The sequence below is a fragment of the Hippopotamus amphibius genome, chromosome 6 (genome assembly GCF_030028045.1).
Source record: "Hippopotamus amphibius kiboko isolate mHipAmp2 chromosome 6, mHipAmp2.hap2, whole genome shotgun sequence".
Lineage (NCBI taxonomy): Eukaryota > Metazoa > Chordata > Mammalia > Artiodactyla > Hippopotamidae > Hippopotamus > Hippopotamus amphibius.
The window spans coordinates 20,339,224-20,360,194 of NC_080191.1; the positions used below are offsets into that span (position 1 = coordinate 20,339,224).

Below are 20,971 nucleotides of genomic sequence, written 5' to 3' on the forward strand. Positions count from 1 at the left end.
GTTAACTGCAGATGTATAGGTTCCCAAAGTATTAATAGTAACCTATTCAATACTCAAGGTATTGAGTAATGAAAATCTAGTACCTACAAAGGGTAGTTTACATGACATAATAGTACACAGAAGTAATACGTACTACGTTCTTTTGAAATTCTGTGGCTTCTATTTTGGTTTTTTGTGATTTGGAGGTCTTTTAATCTTTGAAATGATAGTTTTTGACCTGGAGGTCTATTGAGATATAAGAGATCAGAATCAGTGTGATATCAATTATGATTTCGAAAAGGATTAGCTCCTATCCTGCTACTAAGAAAAGCCAAGAAGATTTCACTTTTTAATTATTATTATGTTATACAGGTTTCTGGTTGCTTTTGCTTTTTCTAGCTGTTTTTCTAATATTATTTTCTAAGAAGCCATTTAAGAGAAATATAACTAATAATAGAAGACACACCTGGTACTTTCAAAATCAGTTTCTGTACCATGAGTTCCTTGCCGAGGTCGGTTTTAATGTAAACACCTGTGTCCTTTCATGAATAGAAATTCAGTTAATCCTAATCTCATCTTTCCATTTTAATCTGCACAACAACCTATGAAGTAGAACTTCTTTTTAAAACCATTTTACAGATGACTAAACTAAGTTACAGAGCAGCTGGTAACTTCTTCCAAGTCTCTGGGCTAACAAATGGTTAAGTATCCTGTCTGAGGTTAAGCAGCTAGCAAGGCGCAGAGAAGTATGGCTCCAGAACCCACGCTCTTGTCCTGTTATTCCATATTCCCAAAACATTTTAGACAAATCAAGTTTAGAGAATATAACATCATAAGTTTTGTGACAGATGACAACTGCTGACATATGATCATGTTTTCACTTAAAGATTATGGACTTAGAAAACAATGAGTATCTGTTACCTACTCATAAACTGTAGTCCAAATTTAATCTGAAGAAAGCTTATTTTCTTATCATACACTTACTAATCATTGTGTGACTAACAGCCAACAGCTTTGGGAATGTTTTATGCACAGAGCCTGAAAATCCACAAGATTCACTACACAACACGATTTTTTTCAAGGTTTGCATATAGCTTAATATGAATGGAGTAACATATTGTCATGAAAAAGATGTGCAATGTGACTTAATATTACTAATACCTAGATTTTATTTTGTATTTTTCTTTCAAATTATTGTCTAAATACTTGAACATCATCAACCCATTCCAGTCCTACTTGCCATTTTTTAAAGTTACATAATTAACAGTATTCTTCCTTGTTCTATTTACTTTTTAAAGCACTTCCATGTTTTCGCTTAACTCCTATCCGCAGGGTCTTGCAATAATGAAACGAAAACAAACTATCCTAACTGCCTAAATTTCAATATACAGCTTTGGAAAATGGGAAAAGATACATTCCAGCATAGCTGCATCCTGTGTTTTAGCATAAGATAACAGTCCAAGACGACCGTGCCAAACGTGTGAACAGGTGAACGGAAAACCCATCTCTGCCTTGGCCTTCCCCATGCTCGCTCTCCTCCCCCGACGCCCGGGTGTCTGGAGACCAGAGCCGGCCACCTGCCTGCTGCAGCACGAGCCCGGTGGGCCTCGACCTTCCCACCTGCCCCTAAGGCTCAAGGCCGACTTTGGGGACAAAAGGTCAAGGCGCTGAAAGGCTTCCGTCACGACCCCCGACATGACAACTTGCTGGGGAGGGAAGGGAAAACCGAGGCGACCGGAGGTTCCGCTCCAAAGAAGTGGAGGAGATGAGGCTGGGAGGGTCAGGATAAAGTAGGATAAAAGGCAATAAAACTAACCCAGACAAAACAAGGGGCGAGAGTAAAAAGGCAGGGCGTCCCGAGGTCCTAAAGCTCGACGCTGCCTGCCGCGAGCCGGAGGGGCGCAGAGTCAAAGGCCACCCTGCAATCCAGCAGATCGGGTGGCGGGTGCGCGCGCAGGCGCTGATGGGGGGAGGGGCCTCGGTGCCCGCCACCACCGCGTCTGAGGGGCCCTGAACCCTCCAGCTACTCACCAGAGTCAGGGACACCCGCCTCCCGCGGAGACTCCGCCGCCGAAGACGTCGAAGCCGGGAGTGCACAGCGCCCACGGCTCCCCGGCTGCGCGCCCAAGCAGCCCCGCCTCTCACGGGGCGCGCGCGGAGCGTTCCGGGAGCCCCGAGGGGCGGGGCCGGGCCGGGCCGGGGCTCGCTGAGGGGGCGGGGCTCTGGTTTCCTGGCACAGGCCCGTCGGGTCTGTGAGGACCGGAGCGCATGCGGAGGGGAGCGCAGCGGCAGGTTTTCGGGGGCGTCAGGTAGGAGTGGGGCCGAAGGGCAAAGCAGAGTTGGGCTGGCCTCCCATCCTCTTTCCCCAGCTAGATATGACCCACTCCTCTCTTAGAAACTGGTGTTTGAAGGTTCTCCTGGGAAGCTTTCACTAAGAGAGGACAGCTGTGTTTGATGTGAGGTGTTTTTGCTTTCAATTCGAGTACACTGGCTGTTTTCAAACTTTTTAAATTAAGGAACTCTTTGCCCTTTAAGAAAAAATGAAACTTTACTTGGAAGCTAAAAGATGACATTTTTAATTTGCAAACGTATTGATAAAAATCACGTTTGTGTTGGAATACTTATAGAAATAATTGAGGACAATGAGGCAGCTGTGAAGAACGATAACTTTTGAAAATAGGGGTTACAGCTGAAGGTTTTCACCTTACATCAGCCTCAGAAGCCAAGAGAATTCTTTATTTTGTTTGGTTACGTAGTAACAAGGAAAAACTCACTCAGTCTAGAAGTGCTAATGTGAACAATTTTGTAAGGGCTCTCATTAAAATCTCACTGGATTCTTTAAACAGATCCCATATGTGCACATTTTAAAGGATAATAATAAAAAGAATACCCAGGTATTTACTACACACCTGAAGATTCAGAAGAGTACCAGCATTTTTGAAGCCTTCTAAGAGGCCTCTTTAAAAGTATCTCTTTCCCTCCCAGCCGGAAATAATTATTATTCTAATCTCTATATTACTCATTTACTTGCTTTTTAAAAAATAGTTATATGTGTATAATTCCCTAAAAATATAGCTATCCCACTGTTGTATTTGTATCTAAGTTATACTACATTTTTTTCCTCTAACTTCTGCCACTACACATTCAGGTTTTGCGATTCATCTACACACAATTCCATTTCACATGCACTAGGCTGGCACGTCTTTATCTATAACACCCATGATATTGTTAGATTTTAAAATTTTTGTCTGCAGTAGCATCTGATTGATCTTTTAATTTTCATTTTCCCCCTTGCTGATAGGGTTGTGCATCTTTATATGTTTGGTGGCTATGTGGGTTTCTGTGAAATGCCTGTTCTCAATTTTGGCTCATTTCATTGGCTTGATTGTTTTTGAAAATTAATTTGTTGATAATCTTTATATATTATTAAAGTTTAAATACTTCTTTCTTGTCAGTTTTATGTGTTACAAATAGCTTCTCTTAGTTTGTGGATTGTGTTTTAACTTTTTATGGTGTCGTTTGATGACCAAAAGCTGTATATTTTAAGGCACTGCTAGCTGAATTTAACAATTTTTTAACTTATAATTTTGTGCTTTTTGCTTTCTTCTCTTTACAAGTCTTCCCAACCAGATACCATAAGCTATTCTCTTTTATTTTCTTCTAAAAGTTTTAACATTTAATTACGAAATATTTTAGACACAGAAAAGTACAGATTATAACATAATGAACACCCATGCACTCAATTCTATGTCTCCAAACATTTTGCGAGCCCCTCTTCCTTATAATTCTTCTCTAAAATCGCCTTAGCTATTCTTGTCTCTTTGCTTTTCCGTGTAAACTCGAAGGTGAGTCAGCCAAGATCCATAAAAAATCCTATATGGATATAATTGGAATGGAATTGGCAGAGGTCTCCTGAGGTCAATGTAGATACTAACTGAGCTGTGTCACCAAACTTTCCCAGAGTTACCCATTTAGAGAGGCTAATAAGTGTTGGTTCTGCCTAGTGCTTCCCATCCTTGTTCACACTTTGCCAAACAGAGAAAATAATATTTTCGTAAAACATTGAGGCAAACAGCCTACTTGAAGTGAACATGGTAGATCTGTGACTCTGACTAGCCCAGACCCTATGTGGTAAATCCTAGGGTTAAGGAGAGTGATGTGTTGGCATACCTTTAACACATTAGTGGCACCCTAAATGACAAATTCTTCCCTAGCTAAATAATTTCACTTTACCACAACACACCACTATATAAAGAATCTTCAGGAAACTGGGGCTCCAGCAGTTTTGCTGGGAGATGACTGAAGACCACAATGAATGCCACTGTGGCTTGTGGGTAGATTGGGAAACCATCCATCTGTGACATCCATCTGTGAGTGAGGACTAGGTTTGGACAATCTCCTTATCTCTATATAAGTAAGCCCCTGTGAGTCTTCCATGCACTAGTGTTATTTCCCAGCTCTGCATCATGTAATTTTGTCTTATAACTTAGTGCATGTCTTTCTAGTTCTTTTCTTCTCTTCCAGTAATGGGGAATTTGGAAAAAGGTAAGACATCAGTGTCCTTTTGGCCATGAGAGATACATTTTGTCATTTTCCTTTTCTGATTGGCTAGTGAGTTTATGCCACTTCATACCTTAAACTCCCTATTCTATTTGATTACAGTTTCAAGAGGACTATTAGAATTGTAGCAATAGAATTTCAATCCAGGCCTGTGTATTCCAGGAAGAAGGGCTTTCTGAGAGTACAAGTTGGTACGTGCCTAAGGGCAGCTGGATCAAGTGGTAACTAGCAGGGCAGACTTTGGTGGCACCAGCCTTTCTGCTATCATATGTGGATTTTCAATCCCCTCTTTCTGTACTATTTCACAGTAAACTTATAAATTTATAATTAACTGTAACTAGCAAATAGATACATGTTCTTATAATAAAGAATACAGCCCTCAAGACCCACACTCTCTTACTTTCATTCTTCTCAAATTATATGATATTGGAAATATTGCTTAATGTCTATTTCTAACAATTCTTAAAGCTGATAAATGGGTGACAATAATTTGCCCTAGAGAGAGAGAATTATCTAAATGGTCAAATTAAAAGATGAAAGGAATTTGTGTCCTGAAATTCCCTACTGCACTGGAAAAGACTAGTGTCTCCTTGACAACATAGATTTTGCCATTTTTATCTTTATGTGTCCAGAGCCAACAAAAATTCAACAAACAACTTTTGGGGTGATAAATGACTGAAAAATTAGGAGGTTACTTAGTTGTTGTTATTTAACCCTACTTCCTGATATGTACTCTTTTTTCTAGTCCCAAAACTGTTCTTACTGTCTGTCTCCTGAATACAGTCATCCCTCGGTATCTGCAGGGGATTGATTGGTTCCAGAACCACTCACCCCTACCAAAATCTTGGGTGTTCAAGAATCTTATGTAAAGTGGTGTAGTATTTGCATATAACACGAACATTCTCCCTTATACTTTAAATCATGTCTAGATTATTTATAATAATTCAAAGTAAATGCTATGTAAATAGTAGTACAATGTAAGTGCTATGTATATATGCATAATTGCCAGAGTGCATCAAGTTCAAGTTTTGCTTTCTGGAACTTTCTGTAATTTTAATTTTTCTTAAAAATATTTTTAACACGAGTTTGGTTGAATTTGCAGATGTGGAACCTGCAAATACAGAGGGCTAGCTGTATTTCAAGTCTTTTTTTTCCCCTCCAATCTTGGAAGCTGTATTAAAGTCTCCTAGATAAATCGTGCCATTTTATCTCCACTCACCTGAGATGTCTTCTCCGTTCCTTTTCACATCCTCTCTACTCCCATTAGTCAGGAGTTTTTTTGCAGGGAATAGAAACTGAATCTGTCAGGTAAAACACAGACAGACTTTATGTGAAAAGCTGTAGAGTACAGCATGAAGGTAAAGGCTGGCAACAGCAATGGACAGGAACCCAGAAGAGCTGAGCGCTGGGAACACAGCTTCCTACCGCAGTGCAGATTAGGGCCCTGATACTTTCAGGGGTGCACTGAACTCTCAAAATTGTTGAGTAATTTCTCAATTCTACTTGCATTATTTGTCTCATTTCTTCAAGATTCAAATTTGGGGCTGGAATAATCTGCTTAGCTCAGCCTATGTTATATGTCTTTAGCTCCTCAGCTTCCCCAGGTGATGGTATTAGAAGGTGGGACCCGTGGAAAGTTATTAGGTCATAAGAGCAGAGCCCTCATGAATGGGATTAGTGCCGTAATAAATGAGGCTTCAAAGAGATCCCTTGCCTTCCCATGTGAGGATGAAATGAGAAGTCCATAACCCAGTAAAGGGTCCTCACCTGATCATACTGGCATCCTAATCTTGGACTTACTTCCAGCCTCCAGAACTCTGATAAGTAAATGTTTTTTATAAACCATCTGGTCTATGGCATTTGGTTATAGCATCTCTGAGCAAATTAAGACACCAAGTAAACAGGCCAAATCCCTTGACAAAAGCTCTTCTCATTCTCTGATTCAAGCACTTGCCTGGCTCATGACACTCTTGAGTGACGGAGATGGAAGAGAGTACCAGTGTCATACCTTCCCATAGAGAGGTGGCAGGATGTTCACCTCTGGTTGATTGGAGCTGCTACATGTAAATGCACCAATGACTGAGTATGGACCATCTCTCCTGAGGGAGACACTGTTCCTTTCACAGGCATGGTGGCAGTTGAGACACATGCATGCCTTTAGCTGAAAGCTGGGCCAGCAGGGAGATGCAACACTTCATGAGTTGGGAAACTACAGGTTGATCCAGAGCCTCTTGGTGTTTTGAGGGAAGGAAGTTTCATATATTGTGATAGTGCATTAGTTTCATACCCTTATCAGCCAAACTCCAAATGTTATACCACTTAAATACAGGTTTTATAGAGTCATTTCCTAAGGCTTTAGTGTGTGGATTTCTTCCTTTTCAGGATGCCTTAGGTTCCTTAACCAAATTGGCCCAACCTTTCTTCTGCCATAACACCACCCTCTCCTGACATTGAAAAAAGGAGCAGTTTGCAAAGTCACTGAAAGAAGAAGAAGAAAAAAAAAAAAAAGGCTTGCTATTTCCTAAGATAGATGAGCCCATTCATCTTCTATTTATATATGAGAGTCCACAAGTAATTCTTCTCAACAGTATCTGCTGCAAGGTGATTTTTCTGTGCCTGCTTATTCTAAGAAGTAGCTGGAGATTTCTCTTGTTAGAAGAAGAAAAAACATGCATTTATTCTCTGATAAAATATTTTTCTGTTAGAGAACCCAATTAAAAAGCAGATCTGTGCCTTGTACATCTTCTCTACCTTCCATCATATCAAGCTCCCTGAGTGCAGGTACAGAGATTCTGATTCAGCTATGTCTCCTACATCCAACACATAGTAGGTGCTTGTAGTAGGATGAATCATGCCCCCCAAAGATATCTAGGTCCTACTCCCCTAAACTTGTGAATGTCACTTCATATGGCAAAGGGGACTTTGCAGATGTGATTAAGGATCTGGAGATAAGGATTACCTGGGTGTGTCCTAACTGTCATCACAACTATCCTTATAAGAGACAAACAGAGGGAGATTTGACAGAGAAAAAGGCAGTGCAATCATTGAAGCGAAATGGCTGACTTTGAAGAATGAGGGAGGGGCCACAAGTAAAGAGATGCAAGGAATGCAGCTCTGGAGACTGGAAAAGGTAAGAAAACAGATTCTCCCCTAAGTCTCTGAAGAGAGAGTGATCATGCCAACACCCTGATTTCAGCCCAGTGAAATTGACTTCAGACTTCTGACTTTCAGAGCTGCAAGAAAATAAAAGTATGTTTTTTAAGCTACCAAGTTTGTAGTAATTTGTTCCAGCAGCCATAGGAAACTAATATAGTGTTCAGTAAATGTGCTGGGTAAATGAAGCAATGAACAGTAGGGATTCAGTAAATATCACATTAATTATAAGATGCGCAGGTTGGTCTAAAAATAGTATGTGAAGAGAAAGACAGTAGATATACTATACATTCTTTTTTAATTATAGACCTGAAACAGTTCTTGGGATGTGAGAGAAACAGCATCCTTCAAATATATCCACAGAGTTAAAACTAATTAATTGACTTAACCTGGTGTTTTTGTGTTTACCAAATCTTATTCTGGTTGTTTTGGTTGGTTTTGGTTTTTTTGAGATTTCTCAATATGTTTTATGATAATTGGTTTTATTTGATTATGCATTTATTCAAAATGTGGGGTGGGGTTGCCTACTGTAGACTACTTCAATTCATAAGAAATGTCTGTCTTACAGGAAATTGCCATCTATCAAGAGATAAAGAGCTATACACTGTAAATAGTTATATTAATTATCTACTTACCACTGCTTGGGTTACTTAAATAATATTTCATGGTCCATACTTTCAAAAGAGTTTGAAAATATGGCAGGCTTTTTTTTTTTTTTTCACTCATGTATTTTTATAGCACCTAGTTCAAGGCATTTAGTGTAGGAAATCTTCAAATAAATTTGATTAACTGAATGTATCTAGTGGCCAAAAAATCATACTTTATTGACTGAATAAGAAACAAAGCACTATATGTGTATGTGTGTGTATGTGTCTATTCATGCGTGTGATAACTTGGTGGTAACATTTTTTACTCCTGCTTCTTTAGGAATAAATTCCCTGAGTATGTTTAATCATCTTTTAAAATGAAAAAAGTGCAACAATAAAGGCAGAACTTATCAAATGGCCATTTATGATTTCACAGCAGAGAAAAGAATACATATATATTCTGTACTCTCTGTCAATAATACTTTATGATTCATTAGAAAAATATAATGTGCTCCCAGAAAGATGTATTTAAAATACAGCTTTATACCTACATTTTAACTGCTTTTATAGGTTTAGAATTTGTTGCAAGATATGAAATACTTTCATTCTGCAACATTAACTTTTAGATTTCCTGCAACTTGCTCATGAAAAGTACAGAAAGACGTATCAAAAGATAGAGAAAGTATTGGCTTCAAAAGTATCAATGATATTAATCCCTTTAAAAAAGCAAAATGAGGAAATTTTAGATTGGGTTTACCAAGGAATAAAAGATTTTGTCTTCTCCTAAACTTTTATCCAAAATTTCTTTCCATCTTGATTTCTTCCTACATATGTTCAAAGTCCCCACACAATTCTCTTCTTACTTCTATCCTTCCTCCTGACCTGAAATTTCTTTTCCCTCCTACTGTGGGCAGCTCAGCGATAACCCCTAGCTATACTCATCTGCAGGTCTGAATGTGTTAACTGACCTGGTACCTGGCTTAGGCTCATTAACTTTACTTTTGATTATATCAGTTTTGCATCTGCTGGGGCTTTGTTGGGGTTATGGCCACTCATAGCATGTTAGGGGGCTCAACTGGACAACATTTCTCTTAGCAGAACAATCTCTTCTACTCCAAACATGTGATTGCTATACTTTGCTCTGAAACAGCCAAGAATAGGCAAATAATTCTCAAGTCAGGACAAATTCTGCACAGCTTTCCTCAACCTGCACCCAAATGAATTTCCCTGTTGCTTCCATACAATGGTCCTAGCTCTTTGTAGAGCTACAGAAAACACTATAATTCCTCTTCTATAAGAAAGCCCCCAAAATAAATAAATATGTCTCTAATTTTCTTTCCAAGTTTTTAGAAAGGAGTATTTTGACCTCTTTAAAAATTCTGTGTGACTTTGCATCCAGAATAAAGGACTGAGTTGCCAGTGCAGAATACACTCTGTTTTGGAAAGTGTTCTTCTGTCAATGCTGCCTGATATGTCAGTATCAAGAGGAAAGGAAAAGACCAATTCTTCACAACAACCTTACTTTAAATTTCAAGAGAAAACTTCTGCTGAATGTAACACTGGGTGAACTAACCAATGTGACTAGCCCCCCTTACATAGAAATGCTGGGTAAAATGTAATTGCAAACTGTTTGGTTTTAATATGTGACAGAGCTGGAAGAAAGAGAGAACTTTAAGTGTCAAAAACAAAGAGAGACCTTAAAGCCAAACAACAAAGGCAACAATATAAATAATATTAACAACCCCTTAAGTGCAGACAGTTTTAGAAGAGCTACCAAAAAATATTCACATAAACAGGAAAAAGAAGTTTCAGGCAACTATGACTAATTTTTAAATGGATTATGGGTACATGCATTTCATATTTTTCATGTATATTTCAAAAGTAAATTTTAACATAAATTTCAAAATGCTTCATGATTTTAAAAATCTAAGAAGTATCTAGGAGAAATTTGGGGATACTTGGTAAGCAAGTGTAATTTTAAATAAGTTCCCCATGAAAGCCTTCTCTCATGAAGTTTACCTACTTTCTGTGTAAGCTCTTCTATTTTTGTGTGAGTCCTCTATTGATTACTGCATATTAGCTGTTATGTGTTCATAAAATATGCCCAGGCCCCTCATATGCTTTTATTTAAATTACTTAAGAACTAATATTCTCAGAACTTAGGGAAGAATAGTGATGGTAGGAAGAGACCAGAGAATGGAATGAGAATCAGGGTAACTTTAGGTAACATCATCAACTATGGTATGTGAAGTATCCAGTTGCATGTGGACAGTCAGCATTCCATCAATTGAGTCCTAATACAAAGCTTTGGGATGCAGAAATATGGACCTTTTATTCAAAATTAAGTATTTTCTGAGTGAATAATTAATATTCTACTGCTAATTCATCATAGACACCAAGAAAATCTACTAGGTCAAGAGGATATTCTCATAAAATCATGTGTGACCCTCTGATGTGTCACATTAGAATGTATGTGAGATTCAAAGAATGAATAATAGCACTCAAGAGTCATAAAAGCAGTTTTGATTCCTGGAAAAGGTAAAGGCCATGGCATTAAAATAACTGATAATATCCAGTTTGGGCTAAGATGTGGAATATGTACACTCTCATATATTATTAGTGGAAATATTAGTTGAAAGAACCTTTTTGAAGGGCAAATTGGCTGCATCTGATAAAGTGGTAGGTATATTAATTCTTGGTGCAAGCCAATCTATGTTTAAGATTTCTTCTATAAAATTACATTGGTAGTGTGCAAAGCTGTGCATGTAAGTGAGCCCTCTTTGTAAATGACATGAAAAGGTGCTCATGTATATTTTTTCAAGAAAAAGTTAGTTGCAAAATTATGTAGATAGCTATAGAAATATATTTATATCTGTGTACCTTCTATCACTATCCTATCAAATTATCACAAATTTAGTATCTTGAGCAATACAAATCTATTATCTGACAGTTCTGTAAAAGTCATGCTTAGGTCTCCTTAGACTAGGGTCAAAGAATCAGCAGGACTACCTTTCTTGGTGGCTCTAGGGGAGATACCCTTTCCCTGCTTATTCAATTTGTTGGCAGAATTCAGTGCCTCACAGTTGCATGACTGAGATCTGCATTTTCCTGCTATAAACTGAGGGCAGGCACCAGTTTCTAGAGACCACGGCATTATTTGGCTCATGGCTCCCTTCCTCTGTTGTTGAAGCCAGCAATGGCAGCTCTAGTCCTTCTCATGTCACATTCATCCGACCTACTTCTTTAAATTGAAGTATAGTTGATTTGTAATATTGTGTTAACTTCAGATGTACAGCAAAGTGATTCAGTTATATATATATATTTATATATATTTTTTCAGATTCTTTTCCATTATACGTTATTACAACATATTGAATATAGTTGCCTGTGCTATACAGTAAATACTTATTGTTTATCTAATTTATATATAGTGGTATATATCTGTTAATCTCACACTCCTAATTTATCCCTCCTTCCTTTCCCCTTTGATAACCGTAAGTGTTTTCTATGTCTATGAGGCTCTGTTTTGTAAATAAATTCATTTGTATTATTTTTTAGATTCCACAGACCCACTTTTTGCTTTCCTTTTCCAATTTAAAGACTCATTAGATTGTATTGGACCCAAGTAAAGAATTCAGGATAATCTCCCCATCTCAATTGCAATGTGCTGAGTCCCTTTTGTTATGTAAGGACCAATAATCATAGGTTCTGAGGAATAGGGTGTGGACACCATTGGGGGCCCTTTATTATGCCTACCACAATATCTCTATGTACACTTTATACACACACACACACACACTCAAGGATCTCTGAGTAAATATATGTTTCTTGAATTATTCATCAAAACAAATGGGCAGACACTTCCCCATAGTTGTTATATGCTATGAATTGAAGAAATTAACATTTAAGCTACTAATTGGCTGAATTGCTGCATAACTAAATAGACTAGCAATTTTTAGCATAGAACAATCATATTAGTATCACTACTATAATAACAACACTAATAACACTATAACACTGCAATGGTAATAACAGTGTAAATAAGAAATTATTCATGTTTTAATGGTGTATATGCTACCATTTTCAAAGCATTTCAAAACCATTAATTTTTTTAAATTCTGAAAACGATTCTACAATATTAAGTAGGCAGAACAGATAATATTATCATTTTTCGGAAGGAATAGTATTCAGAAGACCTAGATAGGATTGCCCAAGGTCCAAAAGCTCAAAATCATGCAGAAACAAAATAAGTACTTAGATGTTCTGTTTTAGGAACTATGTACAATGTAAAAATACATATGACTTCTAATGAAGTTAACATGTAGGAAGGAAGGTAAGACAAGTATGTGGGTGGTCATGCTCAAGGCAGAAAATTATAAATATTATAAAAGGGTACCCATGAAGTGTATAAGAGTTTAGCAAAAAGTAGATGCTTGAGTATGAAATTATTGGGAGATTTAATCAAATAAGCAGCATGAACTGGGCCTTAAATAATAGGTATAGTATGATTTTCCCTAAACAGGAACTGGATTTGAGGTGTTGGATTATGAGCCCAGGATTGAATGAGAGTGGCCCTCTTAGAGGCAATGACAAGAAGAAGCCAGAGAGAAGCAAGAGTCCTTGTGCAATTAGAATTCACCTCAGAAGACAAATGAAAGAAACAGATCCAAGATGAAGACGTTTTCAATTCCGGATGCATCGAATAGCAGGGTTCCTAGCAGTAGTCATGAGAAGCGTGTCCTTGCCTTCCATTACTTCCTAGACCTACTGTAGGATGGTTATTGCCCCCAATACTCCTCAGAAATTGCTTTTCTCAAGTTCTCCAGTGACTTTCTTGCACGAAATACAATAAACACACTTGGTTGCATTCAGCTCTATAGTTGGTTTCATCTGTGTTCAACACTTTCTTCCTTTGACTTTCTTGACTCCACGCTGTCCAGTTTTACATAAATCAATCCATGCAAAATACTTACTGCATTCAAGGCTCAGTGAACACACACGCTTAAAATATATTAGCTTAGTCCTGTGATTCTTCCTGTTACTTTTCTGATGACCCCACCATCTTCTTTGTAGGCTTCCCTTTCCTGGTTGAGCCCTTAAATAGACATCTGGATCCTCTCTCTTCTCATGCAATGTACTCACTGTTGGCAATCTCTATTCAGTTTCATGGTTTCAGTAACCACTAGTGTCCTAAGGATTACTAAGGCAAAGTTTCCAGTTCAGATTTTTCTCTTAAACTCCAGACACATTCACTTTTTACTGATTATTTATGTTTATAAATACTCTAGGAAACTCCAATGCAACATGTTTAAGATTTTGAATTCAAGTTTTCCTCCCTAACCTGCTTCTCGTCTTCTGTTTCATTTCTCATAGAAGGTTGTAGTATAAGAAAAAATAAATATTTGATCTTTGTTCCCCATTCCTGACACACAGCTCCTAAAATCCATGAAATTTCCTGAGTGATAACGGTTATCAGAACATCTTTTATTCTAATGAGGTAACTCTGATGAAACCTCCACAAAAGCCCCTCAACAACAGGGTTCAGAGAGCTACTGGGCTGGTGAACATGTCAAGGTACTAGGAGGGTGGTGCACCTGGAGAGGTCATGGAAGCTCTGTGTCCCTTCCCTTAAATCTTGCCTTACGCATTTCTTCCATTTGCTATTCCTGGGTTTTATCCTTTATAATAAAGCAGTAATAGCAAGTAAATTGCTTTCCTGATCCTCTTGAGTTGTTCTAGGAAATTGCTGAGCCTGGAAAATGGAGGGGAGGCATATTGTGGAAACCCCTGACTTTCTAGCTTAGTGACAGAAGTGTAGATAACCTGGTGATTCAGTACTTGCAACTGGCATCTGAAGTGAGGGCAGACTTGTGGACTGAGCCCTTAAATCTATGGAGTCTAATGCTACATTCAGGGTAGTTAGTTGCAGGACATTTAGTTGGTCAGAAGAAGAGTCAGAACACACACACGCACACGCACACATCCTAATACATCCCATTACTCAAGCCAGAAGTCTTTGTTTTTCCCCCTAAAGCCCCAATTAATGAAACTACCACATCCTTCAAAGTATATTTTAAGATCCTTAGCTTTTCTTCATCACTAATGTCACCGCTTCAATCAAAGATTTAATCACCTCTCATTTGATTGTAATTGTTCTTTCCTCTGCCTTTGGCCTTTCGATGTAACCTTCACACCGCAGTCAAAATGATATTTTTAAATTCAAATTTGATCATATAATTCCCTTCCTTTTAATCCTCCAATATTTTCTCTGTCCTTCAGGAAAAGTACAGATTCTTTAACACAACTTAAAGAGCCCTTAAGGATTTGGCTCCTGATTACCTTTCCAGTGGGAAAACTCATTACTTCATACCCCTTGCAGTGCAGCTAAAGCAAACTATTTTCTGTTTCTAGGCTTGCTCCTGTGCCATGACCTTTCTTACCTTTATACTTCCTGTCCTCTTTACCTGGAACACTCTCTTCTTCTCTCTTTTACGTGACTAAATTACTACTCAAGCTTTAGCACTTAACTTAGATGTTACTTCCTTTAAGAAGCTTTTCCTGACACCCAAGACAGGATTAGGTGCTCCCTTTGTTCTTTCATTCTATCCCACACTCATTATGACTTGGCATTTATCATGCCAGCCCTCATTTACCTGCCAACTTCTGTACTGCATGCATGTCTCTTGATTCTGTGAAAATGTGCTCAGAGGAGTGCGCTTGTCTGCCATTTTCACTAATATACATCCAGCAACAGGACCTGATACAAAGAAAGTATTCAATAAATACAACAATGAATGAATGTATAGATGGACAGATGAATGAACAAATATTTGGGAAGGTAGAAGATAATGAGCTTAGTTTTGGACACATTGCTTTGACTTAAAAGCATCATCGTGAACCAGAGCCTATGGGAAATGCAAAAGTAGATAGTAAGATCTCGGAGTTACCCACAAAGTAGAGATGATTGAAGCCACAAAGCTGGATGAAATTGTATATAGGAAATATAGAGAAAAAAGACGAGAACTAAAAATAAAACATTAGGGAATGCCTGTATCTATTTTTAGGTGAAAGCACAGGGCTCCTGAAATAAGGTGAGTAAAAAGTCCATTAAGGACTCCAGACAAATAAAAATTGATAAGGGTTATGTTTGTCAAGGAGAAGCTATTGATGAAAGTTCTCACCACAAGAAAAAGAAATTAATTATTTTTTTGTGACAACTATTAACTGGACTTATTGTGGTGATCACTGTAATATATACAAATATCAAATCATTATGTTATACAACTGAAACTGTTAAAATATGTCAAATATACCTCAGTAAATTAATTAATTAATTAATTAATTAAAATACATTCATAAATAGAACCCAGTAGTATATTAAAAAAATAATATACTACAACACATTTAGATTCATCTTCATAGTGGAATAATAGTTTGACATTAGGGAATTAATTAAAATAGTATGCCCATTTAATTGGTCAAATGAGTTACAAAAATAAAAATAAAAGTGTCTGTCTTATGCTATCAAAAAATTCAGATGGACTCCTGAAGTAAAAAAAAAGACAAAATGATAATCAAAATACTAATTTCAAATCCAATAATACTCTCTTTACTATCTCTTAGTTTCAAGAATTTGGGCTGAAGATGTGTGCTATAATTGAGGCCTCATTCCCTGCCACAGATCAATAACAAGAGACTACCAACCTAAGACAGCTACAGTTAAAAGTAGCTAGACAGGAAAGTACCTAAAGGGACACTCTTTGTCATGCTTCTCTAATCTGGCATTTGGTTAATAGCAAGGAGTTTCATTAGAAAAGGGATGTGTAAAGCCTCAGTGCAAGGGTACACCCAAATTGCTTAGACCAGAGTCCATAAATGAAGCCTACAGACAAAAAGGTACAAGTGCATAGAAAATATGCATCTATGCAACAAAGAGAAAGCCAGCAGGAAGGGTTTTGTTTCATTTTGTTTTGTTTCATTTCATTTTTTTTGTTTTGTTTTGTTTTGAATCTCTTAAAATTCTTACCAATGTGGCAAGTTCACAACAAAATGACAGAGTAACCTATATTAAGCATTTCTGCAATTGGTAGTGGATATAGTACCAGATGAAGTAATTTTAAAAATAAAATTCCCTAGGCTCTGGTGGTCTGCAAGTGTAGCCCTCCTCTCTCTTCAGACAGCTAAACAACTGAATAGGTAATAAAACCTTACACATTGCAAATCCCTTAAACTTAAGTAATACGTGAATGATCAGATGCGTCCCACTAAATAGAAGACAAGCAGAATTCAAGCAAATTCTTGTAGCAGATAAGTCACTAATCTGCAAATTGTAATGACATTTTCTCTGGGCTGTCAAAGTACTGGAAGCTATCCTTTCCTTATGAACTCAACCAGAATACAAGGGAAACTGATTTGGTCCACAGTGGACTTTTCCCTTTGGCATAGTGTGGGTAAAGGTGAAAAACAGACCTCCAGAAGCAAACAGCATGGTGACTACTAACAAAATTAAATTGTAAAACAACCTGCTTTTCATTCGCCCTTTGAAAAGATCAAATCTAAAAGCAGAATAAACTTAACAATGTGCCAGGCCCATAAGAAAAAAGATATTTTACTGAAGTACATGAATAAAGACTTAGATAAATGGAGGTTTATACCTTGTTCATGTGTGAAAAGTTAATGTTTAAATACATTAATTTATTCAGTTGGATCAACATATCCATTGTTTTTTCAATCAAAATCACAAGGGTTCCATTTCCCAGCTTGAAGAAACAATTAAAAAATACACGTTAGAAAATTAACCAGTAAGAAAATAAGAGAAAATTTTTGAAGGAAGACAAATGAAAAGAATCATAGAGCCACAGTAATTAAAATAGTGTGGTTTGGAGGAAAAAACAGTCATGAAATTGAATAGAAAACCTAGAAATTTGTTCCTATGTTCCTACTGGCACATGAAAAATGTGGCATGTCTAATCACTGGGTAAAATATTGATTACAAGATAAATGATATCAGGTCAATTGAATAACCAGTTTGGTGAAAAGAAAATACAGTTAAAATATGACATGAAGTAAAAAAACAATATAAGAAGATTAAACATTTAAATGTAACTTAAATGTAAACAAAAAATCATAAACATAAGAAAAATTAGATAATGCTTCAATAATTTGGGCATGGAGCTATATAAGAAGTTCTTATAAATCACTAAAAAGATATACTAGAATTTCAAAAACTGGATGAAAACCACTCATAAACATTAGTCAAAAATCAAATTAAAAGGGCTAACATGCATTTAAAAAGCTAAGGCTGGGACCAGGTTCATAAGGCTGGGAGCAGATTCATAAGACTGAAACTTTCAGAGTCACACAGAACCCCAAGCTTATAAAGTCCCCATGCTTGGTATAATATTCTGCTGTCAAAGTCTTGAAATTCTTAATATTTTTTCAACAAAGTCCCTGGACTTTCATTTTGTACCACGTCCTGCACATTTTATAGTCAGTCCCAATTAATCTTCACATATAGTCAACAAAATACAAATCAAACTCCAAATTTTAAAAATTGTTTTCAGATTTAAAAAGACAAAAAAACCTTTCTATCATATAGCATCCATAGTGTAGATAAGGCAGTACTCTTCTACATTTTTTGTTCAACCATTCGCAAACATTCTAGAACCATATACCACAATTTAAAATGAATAACTTGGCTCCAATTCTTCCTCCAGAATTAAATCTATAAGAATTAATTGGACCAATATGTAAAAATAAGGATGTATAGTATTGTTTATAATAGCAAAAACCATCAACAAATCTAAATGTCCATAAAATTATTGATGACAAATAGAAAGATACATTTATATAATTGCATATTATGCTTCAATTGAATGTTAGCTATATTACATATATATAAAGACATTCATATGCCATGCAAAGATATATAATGATATGGAAAGATATCCTTGATTCATTGCTAAGTGAAAAGCAGGCTATGTAACAAAAAAGAGACTACTACAGGTACCTGTAGAACACTTTTACATTTACGTTATTTAAAAAGTCTGAACAGAAAAACACAAGGATATTTTTCTCTGGATTACAAAAACTTTTCATTTTGTTGTTACACCTTTTGATTTTTTTAACAATGAGCTTTTAGTTCTATTAAAATCAAGAAAAAATATTTTATTTTAAATGAGTAAGAATTAGGCCATTTAGTTGTGTCTGGGATCATTAAATATTTAAATATACAATTGCAAAAATAATTCTAATTTGGTATAAAATAAGGAAAATGACATAAAACATTTTGAAAGAAAAGATAGACAATGTTTAAAAGTTACAAGTTGTTTCAAACATGCAGATTAAAAATTGGAAGGTAGAGCCAAAACTATACTTATTTTGTCATCTTGAAAGGAAGTAAATAAATATACACTGCTTTAGTTTTGACATAGATAATTAAGTTAAAGAAATATAGACTTAATTTTCTTTTTGTAAAGCATAAAGGTAGTATAATTTATAAGGATTTTTAGAAGTATGAAAAATTGTACCAGACATTACATGATTATGAGATAGAATATAAAGTTGTATGTCTTGAATTGGAGTAAAGAATAGTACTTAATGTGAAATATGATAATTGATTTAGATTCAATTTAATTAAAAAAAGAAGAAACCATACCACACAATGAATCACAGAAAATTTCAGTCTTTCATCTAGAAAACACACAGAATGTAGCTGAGTCCTGATGATGTATTACAGTCATTGAGTTAATTTTCTATGTTGATTAAAATAAAGACATAATCTCCAACAAATTGCTTCCTGATATTCCTTTAAGTTGTTTTGCTTGAAAGAAATTTCAAATGGAGAATAGTGGCAGACATCTAAAGTAAATTCAGGACCACCTGCAGTCTGACTCTTAGAAGTGTAGTGAGTAAAGATATTTTAGTCAAGCAGCTGATGTAAAACCACATTTTTACCATCATTTTTGACTGGAAAGGGGATTTGGGGAGGTAATCCAGCACAATATGGCCATGAAAGTGTAACATAATGCTGATTTTATCTGTATACTTGAAGTGTTAAAACAATTTTAAAGAACAAATTAATGGACATTTACTTTTCTTGCCAAATTCATCTCAAGTTTATTATGTTTTCTCTTTGTTCTTTGGAAGCATTTTAACCTGTACTATCAAAGTTGTAGAATAAAAAATGTATATAAAAATTCAAAAATCAAATCCATATTGTCTATATTTATTAAGTTAATAGCTGAATAAATCAAAGAATTTAAGCCTTTCTAAAGATTAAATAAAAAATGTATATATTATGAATTCTCAAAAGTAATACTAAATTAATGAATGCTAACTTGTGGAAAACTATTTCTTTTAAATAATGTTGACCCTATACGGAGGCAACTGCTTCAGTGACAAAATTTGGTGACCTTAGGCAAAAGAATGCTTGTGCTAACTTCAGATAATAGATGACCAGATGAAAAACAACAGAAGTAGCTGATGATTTTTGAAGGTGTTTTCTGTGGACCATGAGCATAGGGAGGACCTGCTGTAATTTTTTTAAGAATTCAGATTTTAGACCCTGGTTCAGAATGACCAAATCCAGATTTCTGAGGTAAAACCCAGGAATTTGCATTTTGACAAAGCCTTACCAATACCTTCAAGAAATCTCAAAACCAATGTTTACAGGATGAGAAGCAAATCCACAGTAGGGAACAAGGAAAAGCACAGGGAGATAAACACGGGTCACTAGCTGGTTCTCTGAGAGCTGCTGACGTTACAGGTCTCATGAGCTATGAAGCATAACTCGATAGAGTCTTTGGGAATGGCATTGGAAAGACGGATGTCAGGAGAGTCAGATGCCCAGAAGAGGGTGATGGTGGAGGGCGCCGGAACCTGCTTTATTAGCAGTTTCGCAGACAAAATTCAGGAATGAAAGTTAAGAAATTTATCTTCCTACTTGCTATATGAATTTTGGTGAAATATGTTTTTACATCTATTTCACTATCATGTATAAGGGAATAAAAATGATGTTTGAACGCTTCCAACCACAGATAAACATTTAAATGAACAATTAAATGTTTAAAGAAATTTTGGCATATCTAAAGAGCTGATATCTCTTAACTAGGCCCAATACTTATTAAATTATTGTTTCTAAACTACATCACACCCTAACACTCTCCCCCTTTTTTATGTATATGAAGAAAATATTGATAGACTTCCTTGTGGACTAACATCTTAACCTAGCATTGTCACTAAGCATGTAATTTATTAATAAGAAATAGTTAATATTATTGCTAAACTGTTACTATTTCATTTACATTTCATGTTCACCTATTTTTCATCATCCATTGACCAAATATGTTTGAGTCTCTACTTGTACAAGACACTGCTAGGCCTTAGGGAGTGATGAACTAAATAGATATCATCATGAAGTTTACAGAATAATGAAGGAACCAAATATCAGACAAGTATTTAAACTAATACATTTTTTAAAATTTAGAAATACTACCAACAAAATGTACAGGGTGCTCTCAGAGAATAGAATAGAAATCTAACAGGGAGGTCAGTAAGGATGTCTTTGAGGGCATCCTATTTGAGGAGGTACTGTTGCCTAAATGATAAATTTACTGCCATTTGGCCACAAGAGTGAAGGTGAAAACATTCCAGACAGAGATATAAATCATAACTTCAAAATCCAGAAGGCA

General features: G+C 36.2%; 1 protein-coding gene and 1 long non-coding RNA gene across 4 annotated transcripts in view; one reads left to right on the top strand and one right to left on the bottom strand.

Annotated features, from left to right (window-relative positions):
* MANEA (mannosidase endo-alpha) overlaps window positions 1-2,147 on the bottom strand; it is a 71,527-nt gene extending 69,380 nt beyond the window's left edge. For 2 of the 3 annotated variants that reach the window (XM_057739860.1, XM_057739859.1), the window contains exon 1: window positions 2,011-2,147. The gene's annotated coding sequence lies outside the window, so the exon portion shown is untranslated. The remainder of the gene's footprint in view (window positions 1-2,010) is intronic. The other variant, XM_057739862.1, reaches the window with a different exon arrangement.
* Window positions 2,148-2,236: 89 nt separating this feature from the next.
* Window positions 2,237-20,971, top strand: part of LOC130855664 (uncharacterized) — a 45,137-nt gene continuing 26,402 nt past the window's right edge. The window contains exon 1 of the long non-coding RNA XR_009054353.1: window positions 2,237-2,288. This is a non-coding gene — a long non-coding RNA (uncharacterized LOC130855664). The remainder of the gene's footprint in view (window positions 2,289-20,971) is intronic.